The sequence below is a fragment of the Falco naumanni genome, chromosome 7 (genome assembly GCF_017639655.2).
Source record: "Falco naumanni isolate bFalNau1 chromosome 7, bFalNau1.pat, whole genome shotgun sequence".
NCBI classification, from domain to species: domain Eukaryota; kingdom Metazoa; phylum Chordata; class Aves; order Falconiformes; family Falconidae; genus Falco; species Falco naumanni.
Genome location: NC_054060.1, coordinates 17,191,342 through 17,211,614, shown reverse-complemented (window position 1 = coordinate 17,211,614; position 20,273 = coordinate 17,191,342). Strand labels below are relative to the sequence as shown.

The window sequence follows — 20,273 nt, the reverse complement described above, 5'->3', positions numbered from 1 at the left end:
AAACAACTGCTAAATTCCCTGAGGGATCTCTTGACAAAGCAGGTAACAGCTCACAGCACTTTCCCTGGCCCAGCAGGGGAGCCAGTGCCATACTGGGAAGGGATTTGTGGCTCGGGGTCACAGCCACTGGTCCAGCAGAGCTTTGCCAGGTTCAGTGACCCGGCGGGTGTTTGTCCGGGCCAGCCTAGCAGGGTGCTGGAGGAGAGGCAGCTCTTCTGCTGCTCCTGCCCCACAGCACACTTCAGTCCTTCAAGCAGAGACCACCCGCAGGGGAAGCCAGGAGCCCCAGTGGTAGCAAATGGCCTCAGGCGGTGGTGCCCAGCCTCCCCAGGGCTGGCAGCCCCCGGGCACAGGGCTGAGCTCTGGGGGGACACCCCTCTGCCAGCCCCGTGGAGAGCAGCCGTGAGCTCAAGGCTGAGCTCTTCCTGAGCCTACCTAGAGGCAGAATTTGTTCATGCCGAAAGGCGGGTGCCTGCAGCCCGTGCTCCCTCCCCGGACCGCGTAGCCTTGCCGATGTAAATTTGGGATTGAGGTAGATACATGTTTGATTTTCTTTTTTAGTTCTAGTTCTAACGTCCTGTCTGCCAATGAAATGATGCGTGATTATCCTTTAAAAACCAAATCTATCCTGCCAAGCCCTAGTAAAGCCGCTTTCTAATAGGTTTTACTGATGGGGGATTTGTTGTAATGGAAGAGTCTTATGAAAATTATATGTAGCCTGCAATGATTCAGGAAGGTAGTGTATGACTACGCGGTGGCTGTTACCCTAAACCAGTGCAGCTGAGGGAAGGGGTGCCCGAGCCCTGTGTTGAGGCATGGCATCTGGGCATCTCTTGGCACACTGTTGGGAAAGTTGGCTCCTGCCTGCCCTGGCCCCAGCATCTTCCCTTCCACGAAATAGCCCCTGAGGCTGCCTGATCTCTGGGCTTTCCCTGAAGAACTCCGCTCCCCACAGGTGCTCATGGCTCTCTGCTGGACTTGCTCCATCGGGGAGGCTGTGTGCTGTGCCACAGCAGGCAGCCCAAGGATGCGCAGCACTTGGTGTCAAGGAGGGGACATCCAACATGTTTCAGGGGGGTTACAGTGGGCAGCTCCAGTCTGTTCCCAACACTCGTTCAGGTGTGAAGCACAACTCAACAGTGGTTTGGTTTAACCGCTTTGCTGTTCTCCAAACCTGAGCAGGTCAAACTGTCTAATGAGGACTGGGTTTACAATATTTTTGACCAAGATACTTTTAGCAGGTAGAAATATGATTATTACCAGAGATTGAATTATAAAATGTCACCTTGTATTTTTATGAAAGATTTTTGAGAAAATTGGTGAATTTTCGGTTGCTTTGAAAGCATAGGGAAACATCTGTCCTTTTGCAAAATCTTTGCATTTTCTGTTTCCTTAAGAAAAGTGGAGTGACAGATTTCTTTTTTAAAAAATTAAGTTAAAGATGAGAGAAATTCAGCCCTCCTGTTTTATGTTTTTTCCAACAGCAGCATTTCACTGCTCTTAAAATTACTTTACTCTTTAAACTCCTTTTTCAGTTAACTAAAATACCTTTTAAACAGTTTTGTTGTTTTTTTTTTTACTTCAGTCTTATCTCAAGTGAGGACAATTAGCAAAACAAACTTTCATACAGGAAAAAAATGAAGATAAATTAGAAGGTGGTCTCCCCATTCACACACTTTTACTTGTTTTCCAGATCGTCTTCTCTGTTTTGCAGCATAAATTGAGTGAAAATGAGGGCTAAAATCTTCCTCTGACCCCATTTGTGCTCCTAAGTTTTCCTGTATTCAAACATAATAATTTTCTTACTTTCATCTCCATTTCATGTAAATAAATGTGAGGTAAGATGGGAGGTGTCTTGTTCCATCTCATTCAAGGAGTAAAATATTTCAGGACAGAAGTTCTGCCCGTCCCACCAGGACACTAGCCCTCCTTACGCTAAGATATCACCGTTGCCTGCTCCCATGGATGTTCCACCCATGGAAGGTCTCTCTGACCTTTCTTCTGGCTTCTCTAAGTAAGAAATAAACACAATTTTAGACTTGTTACTGTTTTCCACTGGTTGGCAACTTCCAGCTTTCTGAGGATTGCTTTTGTCTAATTGTTTTGGTAATTCAGCTGCAGCCTGCGAGACGACAGCGATTCCTTGTGGCTGACGGGCTGCTTTGTGCTCGTGTCACAATGTCTTTGGGAAATTGTTAGCTTGCACTGTGGTAATTCAATTTTGATGAATACCCTGTAACTTAATTTACTCTGTGGCAAAACACAATTGTATAAACAAATTGGTTCTGTCCACACCCATCGTACCTTCACAGGACATCATTTTAATGTTAACTGCTTTGAGTTATGACAGATTATAGTGTAGACCCTGAAGCGGGAATATGTTTGTAAGCACAGGGCAGATGGTTTTAATTTCACACTATAGCTTTTACAGAGATCGTTCATTGAAAGTGAGAATAACAGGCCAAAACAAAAAAGGAATTGCCATAATGTGTCAGAAAAGGTGAGTTGTGATAGCAGCTGAGAGACCTCAGCACGGACCAGGCACCATGCATGAGGTCCCACACAGGATCAAATGCAACAGCAGCTTCTGTCCCAAGGAGTGCATAGCACAAACACTGCAGAAATAAATTTTAGTTCAGCCATTATGTTAAAAATGTGTAAAATATTCCCCATCATTAACATAGGAGATAAAGTAATTAAAAATAAAAAGATCCTTTCTGTGACACCAAGAACAACCTACACCTTGCTGTGTGGCTCAGGTTATGTCTGTGCCATGGCTGCTGCTGGGCCTGTCTGGGTCAGCATATGTTGCCGAGCTATAGCTGCACCCAGGGCACTGCAGTACCTGCTAGTGAGTGAGGCAGTCTGGTCTTAAACTGCTGCCCCAGTCTGAAATACCAGTTGGAGCTCTAAAACCTGGGTAACTGCCTTGATTAAGTCTGATGCAGACATACCTGTGGTCATAGACTGTGGAGGTGCATCGCGGTGAGGAACACCTTTTTAGTTTTTAGACTACAGAATATCAAAGGTAAAGTCAATAGAGATTTGCTGTATTCTGTTTGCTTTAAATTATGGAAGTGTTGTATGCAAATATTATCAAAGTTGTAATATTTGAGCCTAATAAGAGAAGAAAAACAACATCAGGGAAGTATTAACAACAGCAAGGCAATTCTGGTCCCTTCATTTCCTTCAGAGCCAGCCTATGAGTTTGACTTTCATTTACACAATGGCGGCTTTGTGCAGGCACAGTTTCACTTGGGAAAAAGGGTGATGGAAGATGTTTTAAAATACACCAAAGAAACTGACTCCCTTTGCACCACTACAAAAATGCAGTGTGAAGCCAGCCAAGCTCACCTTTTAAAAAATCCTGGTAACCCTATTGATCAGAGTGGGATTATATCAAGGGTCAGATCAGCCCGGTGTTATTTCCAGAATCAATAATGGTGGCCATTATCACCACCAGTCCCCACCCCATGCTCTCCAAATGTCCGGTTTGAATACACAGATGTTTCCAGGCACTCTCAAGGCAAACATGTGGCACAAGCACCTTGCAGCTTTTGCTTGTCATGAGAAGGTGTTTAGCATATGCTCCCCATTTGCCACCTCTCTGATACAAAGAGGGTTCTACTGAGTCTGCGGATACTCTCTGCTGCCCAGGTGCCTGGCACTGGAGGTTAGGTGCTATTTTAAAACCTCACTAGCATTAATGCTGCATCTTTTAACACTTAAATGCATGTAGAAGTTTGGCTTTTGCTTCTCCCCAACCCCTCTGTGCCTGCCAGTCTGCACTGCATTTAGTCCCTTCACAATGCGAGGTGAGGAGGGGGTGACAGGCACCCCACGGCAGGAGGAGGCTGTGTGTTCCCAGCAAAGCACCTGGTCGGCAGGTGGCTATGGCCAGCTCGTCAGTGAATCAGTCATGCTCTTTTGAAATCTTGTATGTAGGTTTCAGCAAGTGGTGAAGACTAAATGTAGTGCAAATAAACATTTGAGAAATTTACTTTCAGAAATCAGTTGTGATCTTGTCTTGGGCCAGGGTGTTCATCACAAATAATGTTTCTTGTTTGCAATGTCTGCCTAAAGATCTCCTTTTCTAATCTGTGGATTTGTTAGTAAAGGAGAAAGCTGGAAACTTAAAAAACACTGATCTAAACCATGTAAAGGGTACGGATTTAAGTAAGGATGCTTTGCACAGCAGCTAGAAGCCATAGGAAGAGCATGTAACTAGTTCTTTCTGTTGCATTGACCTGACATTGTTTCTGTTCCCCTATTGTAGCAAGCTTTGTTTTTCACAGGGAGCTTTGGTCGATGCTCTCTTGGATGAATTCGGTTTCCCTAGCACTACTGTGAATATTTGTGGTCAATAAAGAACATGATCATACAGACAGCAAATTGCACTTAAATTGCTTATTCACAGTCAGCTTCAGAACTGCTTTTGTGTCTTGAAGTAGTTTTGCAGGGTTAAGAGAGATTTTTAGCCGTAGACTGCATTGGCCTTCAAGAACTAGAATCATTCAACAGTGTCATAGGTGATAAGCTCTTACCTTGCACTCCAAAAACTACGCGTGGATCTGCCGTTTACCAGCAAGTAAAGCACATGCCTGAACGCTGGCCTGAGCAGAACTGGGTGTAACAGTGTCCTCAAATGCTTTGCTGGCTTGGGGCTTGGTGTATGAATTTAAGCATGTGCATAAATATTTGCAGTATTTGGGCTATCATAATTGTTCCATTTTACAAAAATGGATACCAAATGGAATCAAAATGTTCCTCCTTAATGTAGAGCAGATATCTTTTAACAAGCGTTTTGGAGTTTGATCTTTTGAATTTTATTGTTGGTTTCAGGATTTGCTCAATCCTTCTCTGATCTGCCGTGAAATTTTAGGTTATTTCCACTGAAGGCTGTCTCTGTATTAAGATGCAAGCTGCTTTAACAGTAGATTAACCATTGTGATTAATGATGATAATGGATGAATGCTTTTGTCACCAACAAAACTGCATGACCACATATAAGCTTTAAAAATAGAATTAAAAAATAACATTGTTTAATCTGTTTCAAGAAGATTGTAAATGCCTTGAGATATTGATCCAGCCTGCGAGCCTGCTTATAAGGATACTCCCTGCCTGCTGTAGTGTGTGTTAGATACAATCTAATAAGAGCTCACTGAATAATAAACAGTGGTAGCCACCCAATCCTAAAAATTTAGATTGACGGAATTCCCTCCCCAGTGAAGAAAAAACTCTAGAGCTGCCCATAAACCCATTACTGTCCACTCACCCATAAGCCAATAGAAGATCTTGGATTATTGGAACTCTTAGCTTTAAGAGAAATTGCTTTCCTAAATTTGACCTCCCACACTAAATATAAAATATGGACCATCTGTAATGAAGGAATTGCAGCCCAAATAGCTATCATCTCTCGGTGGCAAAGGTTAGAAGGTTGATGCACATTGGTTCCATGGGGATGGGGATGTTGGTGACCTTTTGGCATGAAAATGGTCACTTGGAGCTGTAATGTGAGAGAAAGGGGTCGGGTATTAGCCACTAAAGACTCTCTGATGCTGTGTCCTTGTTAAGCTTTTACAGAAAAAGCCATGGAGGCATTATGGGAAACAGCATCAAATCCCATCTACCAGATCTGAATATGATACAGAGGAAAAGTGAAACTGGATATATGCTCCATTTAGGTAACATTTTTTCACTTCTTAAAAGGACAAATGTCATCTGAGCTTGTATAGAGCATTCATTTCAAAGAAAAAAAGTTAAAAAGGCAATTTAGGTGTTTGCGGATTAATCTTTTGTCTCTCCTGGACTCAACATTATATTTGGCAGCTCATGATGGGCCAAATGTCTGAGTACAAAGATGCGTTCCCTGTTCTTATTTACTTAAGGAATTAAGTATTGTAGAAAGCAAAATAAAAATACAGTATGTGGTTAAATGAAATTGCCACTGTCCATACCCTGTGTATTTTAGTGTGAATCCTGTAAATGATTGTGAGGGGCTATAGAGGGAAACACAGTGAACACAATGTTCCTTTTTGATCAGCAGCTTTTAACAAAGGAGGGATGCTGAACATCTGAAAGTAGGGAGTGCAGAGTTCACTGTAGGTCACCATTAAGGACAAGAACAAGGTAATGTAAGAGGCTGTGTGATTCCAGGTTGACAGGAGGATTTTAAAAGATCAAAAGTGTTTTATATATACGTTATAGAGGACCAGAAGTGCTTTCAGTCAACAGATGAAAATGCTAATGTTTAGAAATGATGAAAGCAAGACAAATGTGGTGGTGAATTCCAACTGAGTCATCAAAACAACAAGTATTCTTAGTCTGTGGTTTCTGAAAGATTCTTGCAAATTGTCCATCAGTGCAGGTGTGGTAAAAATGGTTATTCTGTCGCTATATGAACAGTTCACTGCATTTGTTATTTTGGGATAGCAGAGTTGACAGTGAGTTGCGGCTTGCAATATTCAGTCTTTTAGATCTAGATGTATTTGAATGTCTCTTAAATTTTTAAGCTTTACATTGTGCTCTCCCTTTCAGTAACAGCAACAGAAATATTTCTACTGTATAATTAAGGAGCTGGAAAGAAAAGAAAGGAACAATTAATAGCTGTTTCTGATAGAACCTTCATCAGTTTAGTGTGAAAAAGAAAAATGATGGAGTAATATTGCCACCAGCAATTCCTCAGTCAGGTGACTTTTTTGCTAGATCAATTCTGGTTGCTAAGCAACAAGCAAAAAGGCACGGTTATGTTTTGGTAAATCTTTTATTTTTGAATATTCTGTGCTGGAGTTTCATGTTCTGTACCTATTACTAATGCTGTAGATTCAAGACTCGCAGTATCTTACAAGTCATAAAAGCCCATCTTTTCTTATTTAAAAGGGATGCCGTTATTTAGTTTTCAGAAAAACTTTTGTGGCTAATACATGCTAGAAAATACAAAACTAAGCCAGTGATTAGAGAATTTGTTAAAAGAAAACAACGGAAAAATCTTTAAAACAACTCTGACATTTTTGGTTAATGATATCTACATTAATGAGTTAATTGCCAATACATCACATTTTATGCTGCTATCAAATATTAATGTTATCAATGTTATAATAATAGCATCTATTGATATAATTGAAGCTTGCTTTCCAATAGGTGTCACCATGAATAATACCATTGCAGTATTAAAATCAATAATAAGAATATTAGGAGGGCATTATAAAATGTCAATACAATGAAAACCACTTAAATAAATGCTTGATATAAAACAAACTGACTAAATATACTAAGTTATAATTTAAAAGAATAAATTCACAACCCTATGTGTAACAGTTTGGATGCTGCAACTTTACTATTCTTAAAAGCATCAGGCTAAAAGTAATAATGCAATGAAGCTATGAAGAGAAGGAAATCCTTGTACATTCAGTGAGAAAATATTTAGAGTATATGATATATCTGAGGAAATTATAAATATTGGAAGTGGTTTGATGTTGCATTTAAGATAAAGCCTTTGTGTTGCAACAGTTCAAAATCTGCTAGCAAATGTCAATGCCCGTCTTCCTTTGAGGTCGGTTCAAGCCAGGCACACAGCTGAGCCTTGGAAGGATGCATGCCTGGCTAGCTTACGCAGTGTGTAAAGAAATCAGCAGCCCAGCGCTGGAAGAGGTCTGGAAAGACAAAATTCCAGTTTCCCAATAGGCAGCATCTTGTCAATCTGTGGCCATCACCATTCCATTTCAACAGTGGTAAGCAGGCACAAAGATAAGGGTCTGAGGGTAATTCTCCACACCTTTTGGCAACTGATTGCGATGCTAAAAAAGAAAGGTTGCAAGAGGAGTCTCTGAAAATTTAGCACATAGGTAAAGCCAGCGCTGTTTGGGTGGGATAACAAGCCGGACAAATAGTTGGAAAAAAAGGCACAATTCCAGGGGGTGGGGTGAAACACCCACGCAGTCTGGACTGTTGTTGGCACTAGCCTTGATCCTGGCAGCCACAAAGAGCTAGGTGGTCACTAGCAGCTGCCTGCTATGGGGGCACTTGCCCCTAGGCTGAGGCTTTCTTTGTCATGGCTGTGTGCCCTTGAACAAGGAGGAGGATTGCCTCGCCTGCGCCTGCCTCTCCTGCACCTCTGCGGCTCGTCAGAGCAGAGGGGGGCTGGGGAAAACAGCCCCCAGGGACTGCAAGAGTGGCCCCCGCTAAGAAACACTGATGCTCAAAGACATGCCTTGCCACTGGGGAGTAGTAATCAACTGCAGAAAACCAATTTTACATTTCTTTCCATCCCACGTGGCGTGCTGAGCTGGGTGGGAGGCAACAGGGTGTGCACACAGCAGCCAGTCCCAGCACCTCTCCTTGCGGTTGGGGGTGGGCAGCACCCACAGCGGCTCTTTCCAGGGCGCTGCAGCATAAGTTATAATTAAACCAGCAGAGGCCAATGGTACTTTGAATGAGCATCCAAGTTATCAGCTCTGACTGTCTTGCCTTTTTTGACTGCCCGTGGTAATGAAGTCCACTCCCCACCAGGCAGGGTTTGCTGCTGGATATGCAGCGCATTTGAAAGTTTACCTGGGAACTCTGTAAATCAAAATCATTAATCTGAAGGCTTTTTATTACCAGTGTTGTGTTCAGCTATATCTGCCAAAAAAGTTTTAAGACAACTCAGATTTATTTGGCCAAAAACATTTGACATTTACTTCATTACTCAGTGGACTGCATTCTCTTTAAATAAATTTTCCTGTGATCTGGACTTTCACCATGAAAATCTGTACAGTGAACTCCTAGTTTATTATGCCTACTTGAAAAGGGTAATTTAATAAGGCATCAGTACAAATACTTAATTGTGCAATGGCTATTGACAATGCCTTTAAACAGTTGCATATTTGCCAGATTTAGCTAATGGAAGTAGAATTGCCACTTAATGTCTCAGTTTGCACTGGCTGAAAATAAATTGTATCTGACATTCCTTTGGCTTTTAAAGGACATATTTAGATATTTACAGTCAGATTGATCTATTGTTGCATTTATGTTTCTTGTGTGAAAAAGTATGAAGTAATTTAGATGGAGATAATTATTTACACATTCAGTATTTGTAATAGCTTCACACAGTCTGATGTTTCACAGACTTGAGATATTGATATCAGAGAGAGTTGACTGAAAATAACTTGACAAAATCTATTTTTTCCAAAATGTGTGGATTTGTCAAGTGTGAAATAATTTGCTGGAACAGGGTACCTTTAATGACATTTCCATTTGTAAGAAGTTTTGAAAAGTAAGTTACAAATTGTTCATAGAGGATTTTTCATCATTTTCTAAAAGTTTAGTTTCATTACATTTTGTTTGAAAATCTTATTGATAACAAACATGAGTCAAAAGAAAAAGTGTAAAAGCAAAATGATGGCATTTGGAACATATGAAAGCAATATATTCTGATTGGCATAAGCTGACATTTTTCTTAAGTTTTTGGTTCAGAAAACTTTTACAGTGTTTCATTTTGATTTAGGATGCAAAGGAGATCTGCAATATTGGAAATGTTCATAAGATGGGAAAACTATTTCATATCGAGTTCTAGTGCAGATGCATTTAACTTGTTTTATATTCTCTGTTAGAAACATAATTACTTATCTCTGCACTTCCCCTTTCCTCACACCTCATTTAAGAAGCAAAAAACTTTTTCTAATGATGCAACTTATCATCACATTAAGAGGCTCAGTAGCAATTGAATTATGAGTATTGTGATACTGCAATTTTTTCAATGCCCAGTGCATTTTTAACTTTTGTAATGAAGGTACTATAAAGTGTGAATCTACTTAAGTCTGATTAAATATTTTTTTTATATTTAACAATTCTCTGTAAATGTTAAGGTTTGTTTGTAGATTGATATATAAAAAAACTTTCTACTTTAGATTCCTGAATTGTTAAGGCATAACATTGAAAACATGTAAACATCTGAGGGGTGCAATTTATTTGAGTTAGGTTTCACTTCATTGTTCTATTGGAAGAGCAGCACTTTGTTGAACACAAGGCTTGGTTTTCAAAAATTGAGCTGCTCTCTGCTTGGACAACATATGCAGATACTTTTAGCATTTTAATGTCCATTGCTTACGCAAATCCAGGAATGACTTTGTGCCTTGCACTGCTCAAGTCACAGGGCAGGACCAGGGTTGGCAGCAAAAGCTCTACAGTTTGCGATCAGGTTTTACTAAGTTTCTGTGCTCCCAGGGAGCAAGGATGAGTGCTGAAACTGCTTCTCCTGGCTGAGCTGGTGACCACAGCTTCCTTGCTTCCATTCTTCCTTTGGATCTCAGGACTAAGGAGTGTTGTAGCCGAGAGCAACAGCTATTTCCATGCACAAGGTTTAATGTTTGAAGGGAATTGAAGTGTTTCAACCTTGTTTCCTATTGTCTGTGAGTGAAGAATAAGGCATGAATTCATGTCTCTTACGCTTCCCCTCTGTTTGGGAGTACTGATTTGTGGGTGACTTGAAATCAGACCTTGAATCCCCATTTTCCAGAATCCAGAGAAATTCAGCCAGACTTTGCTGTCTAGGACTATGTATAAACAATAAATAGTGGTAAATTCCCATATTTTTAGTCCCAAATGCTTAGTCAGAGACTTATGAACAGGCATGAACACAGGAATTTGTTGTCCTAAGCTCTCTCCAGACTAGAGATGGCTTCCAAGAGGCTGCCAGTTCTGAGTCTGGAGAACGGCTGAGGGTAAATGGTGACAGTTCTATCAAGTGTGCGGGGCTGGAGCCATTAAGTGCTTTTAAGGGAATAAAAAACCTTCAGATTTAACATGGGAATGTTATGGATAGTCAGCGTATGGAATGTATTTTAATGCTGTAGTGATGTGTTTAATAACTTGGTGACAGATACTTATAAAACTGCAGGTCAGTCAGCTCTGAAAATATTAATTTTAGACAAAATATCAAGAAGCACCTAGGTTAAAGTATATGCATTAATCAGACGAGGATTAATCTCTGAGACTGGTGCTGTGCACTTTGTACCATCCAGTCTTTTGCGTTGGCCATATTTAAGTATAAATTAAAAGGCTGCATTAATTTACTTTGTTAATTAGCCATTCACTTCCATTCAGGAAGCCTTTCTGCAGCCCTTCCAGCTGCTGACCACATCTGTTGTCTTCCATCTGCATGATCATCATGTGTCAGTGAGCCAAGAAACATGGCCCCATGGTTTGGGTGCTAGTGCTCCACCTGGACGTGTTATAACACTTGTTGAATGACAGGGCTGGATCAATACATTGAGATTTGAAGGAGGATCAAGTACAGTGAGAGAAAGTACCATACAGGTAACGTTTCCTTTACTCCTGCTGTCGCTGTATACCCTGATACTCTTGTGGGCTAAAGTGCTGCTGAACAAGGTGCCACTTCTTTTGATATGAACCAGCAAGTCTGATCATCAATTTCGGTGTTTTTTCTCAGTTCAGTGATAAATTTTGGCACTTGTTACAAGTCCACTCTATTTCAAACCTCAGACAATTCCTTTTGAGGCATTTAAGGTATTGGGTTTTTTTTCCTGTGCATTTGGTGAGTTAATTTTTTCTGATGCATATGTTCAGGTGGAAATCATTGGCATGAGAAATAGTAGCAGGAAGCTTAGCACCTAGATTCTCAGCTTCTAAAACTTCTGATGTGGCATAGAGAGGAACTGACTTTCCGGTTCATAACACGATGTCCTTTTGTACCTCCTCTTGCTTGGCCAGCAACATGTAAGCTATGTGAATTCAGTCAGCTCACTAATCTTGTGATTCTAAAACAGTGGTTAGGAATTGTTGTAGTTTCCTTCCCTTAACTCTGTTTTTCCTGGCTGATTTTATTTTTGTTGTCTTTGAAATGCTCAGCTAGTTGCATGTCAGTTGACTTCTCCCTGAGAAAAGCTTTGCATTTCTGGGCATTTCTGGAGGCCCCTGCTGCATTGTACTCCCTCTTTCTGCAGACTTCTTCACAATGATCTCAAAGACACATGAAATAGAGAGAAAAAATATTCTCTTTTGTGATTAATCTATGCTGAACCATTTAATTCTGTGTGTTCTTGGAATGCAGATACTATTATATGTTGCTAAGGAATTATGTTTGGTTTAGAAAATATCACATCTTTCCACTGAAGAAGACCACTGCCTGCAATGTTATAGTGAGCCATACGATCTTATATGGAGAGGGGCAGAACACAAAATCATAGCACCGAGTGATGGAAGCAGTAGAGAAACAAGATTATGACCCTTGAATCCAGCAGGATTTATCGCTCTGTACTCAGTGGTCTAAGGACAGCTCAGCTCCCATGATGCAATGACACCAAATGCCACCTAAGCTACAAGTTCTCATATTTAGAGTTTGCTCTCAGCTGATTTAGTTTGCCAAAGTTCATTATTTCAACATTAAGCAGCACTGGAAAATTCCACTCACTGCTGGAGAGAGAATAGATTTTTGCAACTAAAAGGAGTAAATAAAAAGCCACTGCCTACGGTTTGTCTATGAAAAAGTGCGTGGGACCTCCTGTGTAGGAAAATGTATTTGTGTGTATTCATTCTTTGGTATTTTTTCAGCAGTGAAGCAGATACTCCAAACTCTCAGAGATTTACCTAATTCTGTTGAATAGCTTTTGCCAGATGATTAGAAAAGTTCTTCTGTTGAGATATGGGGCACACCAGCTATGTATTTCATGCTTCCACAGAGTACAAATCTGTAACCAATCTTTCATTTAAAAGCCTGTAAATGTCCACAGGGAAGATAACACTTTTCTCCCCTTGCCACTGTTTTGTTAAAAAAACTAATAATAGAGGGGAAAAAAACTTACAACAAGGAGTAATAAAAAGTTAATCCATAGTCTGGGGCCTTGTGTAAATGCAGTAAACATGAAGAATTTATTAAGTTTTTCTTATTCCAGGTGGAGATTGTTAAAGGCAGGCTTACTTCTCCTGAACTGTTCAAAATTACCTTTCTTGGAGTACAAAGTTTCACTAGGTGTCTTAAAATCAACCTCAAGCTAGATAGTCTGAAAACATGATAGCTGAAGCAATATGAGCAGAGTGAAAATAAGGGGAAAATTAGTATGGGAGGAAGCTCTGTGGGTGCCCTCCTGGGGCTTGTCCCTGGGAGAGGCCAGGGGGGACAGGCTGGTGCCCTCCGAGAGGGATGGGCACCTCCGGAGAAGGGAAGGGACTCAGCTGCATCGGGGAAAACTGAAACAGGGATGGGGCTCAGCTGCACTGGGGAAAACTAAACCAAAAGCCGTGAAATAGTCCTCAGGAAAAAAAAAAAAATGCAGAGAGGAATCAGTCAGAGGCGAGGCCCAAAGGAGCCAGAGCAGCAGTGCCCTGGGCTTGGTTCAGTTCAGGTATTTTCTGCTCTCTTCCCTGATCGCTGCTTTGGCACTACATGAGTTGTGAGTCAGGTCCAGTTCTCTCCACTCAGCATGGTTTCCCCACTTAACCTACACCATCATGATGGACCTCACACCTCCCTCAAAGCCTCTAGAGGTAACCATTGTTTGGTGCTGGGACGTGGTTGGGTTGTGCATTCAACACCTTATTCCTATTGTCTGTGCTTTCTATTATTAAGATTACGAGCTTCTTGGGACAAGACTTTGTAGTTTGTTTCTACAGGCTGTAAAAACAGGGACTAATTTTATGGTCTCCACATAATGGCTATCATTATGCACTCTGCTATAAGCCCAGTTCCTCATAATTAATGAAAACTACTCAGGTAGCAAGGTCAAGGTGAAAAACTCTTCCTGTTGGTTTGAAGCACTTTTTCCATTTACTCATTAATATTCTAACTGATGTTGAATGGTTGTGGCTGTGAGCTCTTTCTATCTGGCATTTTAGATCACAGCAGTTTCACCGGGAGAGGACCTGATTCTGAAAACCTTAATAATTTGTGCAGTTTCAACTTGCAGAAGTCTTCCTACAGAAGTCCCTTAGCCTCTCCATGCAAATGCATGTCCTTCCCTCTCATCGAGTTCAGTGAAACCTGTGTCACATTTATACTGATTCTTGCTACTAATAAAATTACTGTTACGTTATCTATTATAGTTGAGATAAATTCTAATCTTTTGGAAACCTTATATTTGGTTCAGGAAACCAAAATTAAAACATTTGAAAGCTCACTTCTACCCTTCTAAGCAACCAAAAACCTGCAATGTTGTGGTGGTTTCATTCTAAACATAACATGAGTCTGTTTATAACTGAGATACTTATATCTTCATTTCCACACTATATCAAATTTTGAATTTAATGAGGCTTTCAGGTATAAAAGCCCATCAGCTACAGATCAGCTGCAAGAACCAGTATTTTTTTTCTGCAGGCAAAGTTAAGATCCTGGCTCCAATCTCATAATGTTTTTAAGGCAGACCATTAAGGTGTATTAGGCATGTTATGAAAAGCTACACAGAATACCAATATGTAACATCAGGGTGAATCCTTTTTCTTTTAGAAAGCCTCCACAAAGCCCTATAGGTGTATAGTCTGCTCAAGACTCATCATTAAGAGTCTAAAACCACATGAAGGCTTACCAACATCAAATGGGTCTATATTTCAGACATGAAAAAAGGAAAATGGCTGCTTTTGATTGTACGCATCTGATCTTGCATCAAAATATCTAGGTCTACTCCCTATATTTATCTATTTTATTATTGATAATATTACATGTGCTAATAGACCTTACTGAGTTCATAGGTTACCCTGGTAATAAAAATGACTGTGCACATTGTTCTGCATCTGACAAAGCTGAGTTTGTTGCTCCACCCCAGCATACTCCTCTTGTGTTCCTACCTGTAGCACAGAAAATGGATATATGCATGAATGAGGGAAAGCTGATCAACATCAAACCTGAAAGAGTATGTCCCTACATGCCACCATCATGCAGTAGCTAGGAAATATGTAAATATTTGATCAGTTCTGAAACTAACAGAATAAATAGTCATAAATTGCACAGTGACTCTTGGATCTGCAGACATGCTGCAGGACAGAGAAGACAGAGCCTGACTGCTTGGCAGTGTGGCACAGTGCAGCCTCTGTGCGCCGAGACCTAACCCTAGCACACCAGCAGCCAGCTCCTCCTGAGCACAGGTTTGGTGTCTGCCTGTGCAGTAAAGTTGCCTGCAATCACACATGCGCAGTTCAGTGAAATCAATGGAAGCATTTCCATGGAACTCAGTAGGTCTTGAATTGAGTTTGCTTCGTGCACCATAAATGGCAGCTGTAACACTCTGCATGTGTGGATCTGCCACTGCATGTTTCACCATTTTGTGAGGATACGGTAAAAGGAGGTCAGCATCATAAAGGTATACAAGAATATAGATACTGTACATAAAATAGAGTTCCAAGTTCACCCTGCACTTCATGTGCTACAACAGAGATGCTGAGCGCTTCGTAGATTCCCCAATTCTTCACACAGATTTAGTGGCAGAATTCAGTTCTTAGTTACGAATAGATTGCCGGAGAGGAAATTGCTACTCAAAGCCAAATTCTGACCTCACTTGCCAGATTATAAATGCAGAGTGATCCCTCTGACTCTGGTGAAGTCATCTCTGCTTGGAACAGTGTAAATGAGAGAGAATTGGGAACTACATTGTAAAAATTCAGCATTTGGGATACTTTATGGGATAATGCATTAGGACATTAAACACGAGCAAGACTGCGTACACATTTTGTCCCATGAAAAGTCTACTTTTGATCTACTTAAAGATTATTTGTACTATTATGTCTCTATTCTAGATTCCCCCATTTATGATAATAGCATTAACACTGCAGTCCCCTTCTGATGTGGTGTCAGTTACGCTCTTCACTTTCATGGAGTAACGCTTTGAAATTTCAAAATACTTGAAGATACTGTAACAGCCAGTGCTGCCAATATAGCATGGAACTGCTACTTCACAATTCAAGTAGTCAGCTATTGACTCGTGGCAATCTATATCTGCATTAAAATGGTGAGTTTTGGATTAATGTGGAGCTGAAAGCCCAACTGAGGCTCTTTGCTGCCAGCCTGTCTCTGTAATTGCAGCATGGATTTCACCAACCACAAAGGGCAAAATGAATGTGATCATCCCCAGCAGTCGATAGCACATTGATTTTTTTCACTCTACGATTCGCACAAATATTGAAGCTCATTTTTTAAGCAAGGAGGATTATTAATCTACATTTCTTTAAAAATAAGTCCGTTTTGAAGCATGGTACCTTGCAGGGCTTATTTAATGTGCAATATGTAAATCAGATAAGCAAAATATTCTTTTTTTCTTTTTAACCAAAAATTGGCATTCTCAGCAGGCTGTGAAACCTCATCCTCACCATCGTGCTGTCATGTGTCGTATTGTTTGGTTAAGAGATTAAAGAAGGAAATGTTGGCAGGTCTTGTTCTGGTCAATGGTCTGCGTTTTCTTAGTTTGGTTTCATTTTCACTAACCCCTGAGGTTGTAAACAGACTATGTACAACATCACCTGTGGTTCCTAAGATGAAACAATGATTCAAGATCATTTCTTCCCTAAATGGATGCAGTTAATCTGTGGTATAACAAATATATTTTAAGACAGGGAAACCAAGAAAGTTCCTGCCGAGTAGTGGTAATGTTTCTGAGAACTGCAACATTTCTTTTCCTCATTGGCATCACCTGTTTCTTGGGCAAGGGCTTTCTGGAATTATGTCTTCAGCTGTATGGCTGTGAGAAAGCTTCAGTACTGAGGGCCAGATTTACTGCTCTTTGCTCTGCGTACATGCAAACAGACAGTGGTTGTTAATATGCGCCAGCTGCAAAACGAGCAGCTGACCTGCATGAACAAAATGTATTCATTCAGTCCTTCATAAGCCATAGTCACTTGTAAGTGAATGCAATATGAGCCACATACTGGCTACAGGTTGACTCGTTTGACTGTAGACTTCCCTGGTTCTGACTTTACCTTCCTGATTTTGCAGGTCAGATCACAGATTTCTTCAAGCCTGCATTTCCACATCACTTTGAGGAGTGCAGTTACTGGGCCAGCTCTGTGCTGGATTTGGTCTATTTGTTAAAACTTTTCTCAAGGGAAGCACAACTCATGATAAGAAACATTCCAGGAGTGGCTTTAATGAAAAAGTAACAAACGAGCACAAATTAGATTACCTTTATAAATGTCTAAGGTCAATCAGGGCTCTCCTGTTTCTTCCTTCATCCCAAGGCAATATTAATGAATGCAAAACCCCTCTTTGCCGAGGGGCAGCCTTGAATATCAAGTCTTCGTTTGGATGGATTTAATTCAAACCCCTGGTAAACCTTGAAACAAATGCAGGGTGGTAAACTACAATGTAGAAAAAAACACAGAGACACTACTTACCCTTTGTTTTGGTCTTTTCACCAGCACCACATTACACATGCAGAAAAAAACCCTTTTTTAAGGCAGTATTTCTTATTTCCCTCCGTGTTCCCAGTTAAGTTGATGAGGTACCTTTCATGAGTCAGAAATGCTCTTTTAGGTAAATGTGACAGAATAAGATGCATTTGAAGCTGATCAGGCTTCTCACTGTCATAAACACTGCTTCTGTTTTTAACTGTTTGTCCCAGTAAATCCTCAAACTAGAGCAGTCGCTGTGTGTCATTAGCTGTGTTTTTGCTTTCCTCAGGGTATTTAGCTACTTGCTCTGCAGCTTTTATTGCACTTAGCAGTACAATAACATCTCAAAATGCCCTACCTTCAATTCCAGAGAACAGTCAAATGAACACATATTAGGCACACAAAAAGATAATTCCCTGAAATAAACTACCATTCATATTATGATCTGAAGCTCAAACTTCAATTTCCCTTACTACCCTCAATGTAAGAACAGCCTCAAATACAAAACATTGAAGGCATGAACTGTGTTTTCTGCTTTTCGCATGTGGAATACCAGGACTGTAGTTCTCAGCTCAAAGCCCTTGTAACAAACCCTGATCCTGTAAGTGCAGTTCCAGACCAAGTAGCTGGCAACTGGTTGAGTTGGGCTGAGAATCTTTTCTTCTTTCTTTCACGATAGTCACCTGCAACAGAGGATGAATTATGATGAAAGGTAGCAAGTAATACAGAGCCTTCCGGGCATGATAAATAACTTAGCATTAGCAGGTGTATATAAAACAATCTCTAACTATATTCTGAGGTCATTACTTGATTACACTGTGAAATGCCTCAGTTGGACTTTGGACTTCCCATACTATTCTGGACATTTGGAAGTCGGAGGAAATTTTCCAGAGTACTCAAGCAAAGGTGGTGTGAGCTTCCCCAGAGGCTCTCTTTTATCTCATAGTGATGCTTTTTTATCTTCAGCTGTTTCTTACCGAACTTCCCACTGTCCCACACATGGTGAAATCCTTTACATCCTCCTGCTTCCACTGATAATGGGGGTTTCAGGTGACATAAAGTCATGTTAGTGGACTGACTCTAGTGATACAGACCAACAGAAAAAATGGCCTGAGAGCATAAATCAGGAAGGCATGGAATTACAATAATGTGTCTTCAACATAGCAGAACAGCTCACATATGTTCTTTATCTATCCATAAAACGAACAGGAGAGTTCCCCAACAAGCAGGAGCATCTTGTGTTGCCAGAGTCCTGAACAGTGTGGTTAGTTTTTGCAATGTCTGTCCATGACACTGATGGCAAGGTAGAGAATAACTTCATGTGTTTCCAGAACCATTTCTGCTGCATGACCATGTAACTTCTGATGTCAGTGACCTTTGCTTTTTCCCTTTTATCAGGTCTTTGGTGACTGGCAGACTTACCACAGGGAAAGAGAGAATATATTTAAGGAAAAAAAATGCTCTTATTTCCATCAGATTTTACCTATAAAATTATGGACGTAGATCACATTCAAAATAGTGCTCACAGAAGAGAATTGTCACGCATCACTGGCTATTAAAAAGCACTCATCTATGTTTTCAGGATTATTTTATTCCACTGACTAATGAACTAATAGTTGTAAAATAGATATAAATGCATTACATTAGAATGTCCTGTCCAAATTTAGTTCAAACTGATCTGACTTTATATGTTTGCTCTTCTTTTGTTTCAAAGAAGGTGCAGTCGCTGGCATGCTGAGTTTGTTTATGCCATCTCTTTTTGTTTCCATCTGGGTCTCTGTATGTTTGAATGTAATAGTAAAGCTTTTAAGAAAGGCAGGATGGTCTTGAGGTTAGAGCATAGTAATAGGATTCTGGAGACCTCAGGTCTCAGTGTGATGCTGCCACAACGTTCCTCTGTGATCTTAGGCAGATTACTTAGTCTTTAACTGATTCTCCTGCTCTGTAAAAGGGACATTAAGATATTAAGGCCTTGGAGAGTTGTGTATCAAAAGTACAAAAAATAAAAGTACAAAGAAATAGATTTTGTAAGGGTAAAAAAATACCCCACTGTCCTGCAGCCATGCATGCGGCTGTTAAAATCTTTCCCTGAATGGTGCTGTGTCATGAGCTCTCAATTAAAAACTGTAATGGGAACGGAGAAGGCCTGCATTTTGCAGAGCTGGATAGCTAATGAGCTGTGCAGAAAAAACTACCTGAGAACAGTTGCAGAAGTATGCTCTGTGCAGTTCAGCTCATTTACTCTTAGGCATATCTGCTCTGTTTTAACTAAGCACTGAGAAGGCTGTCATCGGCTACCGTACTGAGATTATCAGTGTTCCATTTAATATAAAGAACATTATTTGAACAGGGTCCAAAGACATTTATATACAAAGCATCATTGGAAGCACCTCCCAATTCCTTTGCAAGTGAATAAATATGTTTTCTCCATGGTTAGAGAATCTCCTTTACTTAGTTATTGATTAGCGGAGTCAAGCAAACTTGTAACCTTACCTAATGCATTTTCACCCTTCATTTGCCCCAGCCGTAGATTAAAATTTGAACTTAAATGAAAGGACTCTTCTACCAGTGACTCCATCATCATCCATGCTGCTCTGGGTGGCATTCACCCATGTTCAGTGGCTCTCTTTAAAACCATCTTAGATACTTCTGTGGAGACAGGGCTGCCTGAAGAAGGGGACAGATTTTCCCAAGTACCTTTTCTGAGAGGGCAGAGAAGGCAGGGCTCATCATTACTTCATGACACCGCATATAGCAAGAGCGACGGCTCCAGCTTTTAGCATTGCTGAATGCTCCAGTTACAGCTCCCGATGGGCCGAACTTTCCCCCCAGCCCACAGGCAGAAACGTGAGGCCTGACCCCAGCCCACTGCAACATCAGCATCCGATTGATGCCCTCCTGTGACAGGTCCAGGGACAAGCGGGGGAGCGCACGCCCTTGGTTATCGAGGGCATCAGGGCTGGGGG

At 40.8% G+C, this 20,273-nt stretch overlaps 1 long non-coding RNA gene across 2 annotated transcripts in view; it reads left to right on the top strand.

Annotated features, from left to right (window-relative positions):
- The first annotated feature begins 230 nt into the window (after positions 1-230).
- LOC121091878 overlaps positions 231-20,273 on the top strand; it is a 121,341-nt gene continuing 101,298 nt past the window's right edge. For both annotated transcript variants that reach the window (XR_005829069.1, XR_005829067.1), the window contains exon 1: positions 231-532. This is a non-coding gene — a long non-coding RNA (uncharacterized LOC121091878). The remainder of the gene's footprint in view (positions 533-20,273) is intronic.